The 1,104-nt window shown below is 47.4% G+C and overlaps 1 protein-coding gene across 1 annotated transcript in view; it reads right to left on the reverse strand.

Moving 5' to 3' along the window:
• The window catches only part of LOC311362146 (phospholipid phosphatase 2-like), a 10,898-nt gene extending 10,698 nt beyond the window's left edge, over nt 1-200 (reverse strand). Inside the window, exon 1 of the mRNA XM_084481960.1 lies at nt 173-200. The gene's annotated coding sequence lies outside the window, so the exon portion shown is untranslated. The remainder of the gene's footprint in view (nt 1-172) is intronic.
• Nucleotides 201-1,104: the final 904 nt, after the last annotated feature.

Genomic DNA, 1,104 nt, shown 5'->3' on the forward strand with positions numbered 1-1,104 from the left:
CACGGTGCTCACATCAGAGTTGTGACCGGTCACTGTACACGTGTGTGTATGTGTGTGTGTGTGTGTGTGGGGGGGTGTTTGTCTCCCTGAAGTAAAACACGTAACGAAAAGAAACAACACGTTAAGAAACAAGCAACCAGATCTGCCCGTTCTTCCGGCCCCGCTCCTCTACCTGCGCTGCTGAAGGTGTGCGAGCTCAGCTGCACGCGGCGCGCCCCCGCTGAGAAGGTGTATGCGGCGCGCCCCCGCTGACGGCTGGAGTACAGGAAGGAGAGACTCGTGCCCGCCGTAGTTTTTCCACAAGTTTTTAGGCTGCTCGTGCGCGCGCGTGACAACGTGCGCTCTCAGAATTCCCCCTCTCTCTCACACACACACACACACACACACACACACACACACACACACACACACACACACACACACTCACTCACTCACTCACTCACTCACTCACTCACTCACTCACTCACTCACTCACTCACTCACTCACTCACTCACTCACTCACTCACTCACTCACTCACACGCGCGCGCGCGCACAGTTGGTGCAAACAATGAGGGGCAAACGTGTTATGAAACCAGAAAGAGATTGTCTGGTAGGGAATGCACACACACACACACACACACACACACACACACACACACACACACACACACACACACACACACACACACACACAGTTGTAACTCAAGCCAAAGCTTGAAAGAAGATCGTCCCCCCCTCCTTTGTCGTGATTTGTGTGTATAAGATTGTATTGTAAGTGAGTAACAGTCGAAAGACAAGAGTTGGGTCGGTAACAGTTGATTTTAATGCATAATGTACATAAAGTATACTTTATATTGACGATGAAAAGGAGTCAACATTTTTGGCTTAGGGCTGTGCTGTTCGATTGCTGATTCAAAGACAATAATAAAGCTGCTTTGAATTATTCAAAATACCCAATTAAAGGCTCTCGCTCGCTAGTCGAAGACACTGCATGCAGCCGTTTAGATAACTGTATTGACAGCTGCGTCCCACCATAATAACAAAAATCAATAAAAACAACAATATTATTAAAATTGTTAATACCAAAGTAATTATGTAAGCACTTTACTGATGAAGTTCCCAA

The sequence above is a fragment of the Micromesistius poutassou genome (genome assembly GCF_964030765.1).
Source record: "Micromesistius poutassou genome assembly, chromosome: 17".
Classification (NCBI taxonomy): domain Eukaryota; kingdom Metazoa; phylum Chordata; class Actinopteri; order Gadiformes; family Gadidae; genus Micromesistius; species Micromesistius poutassou.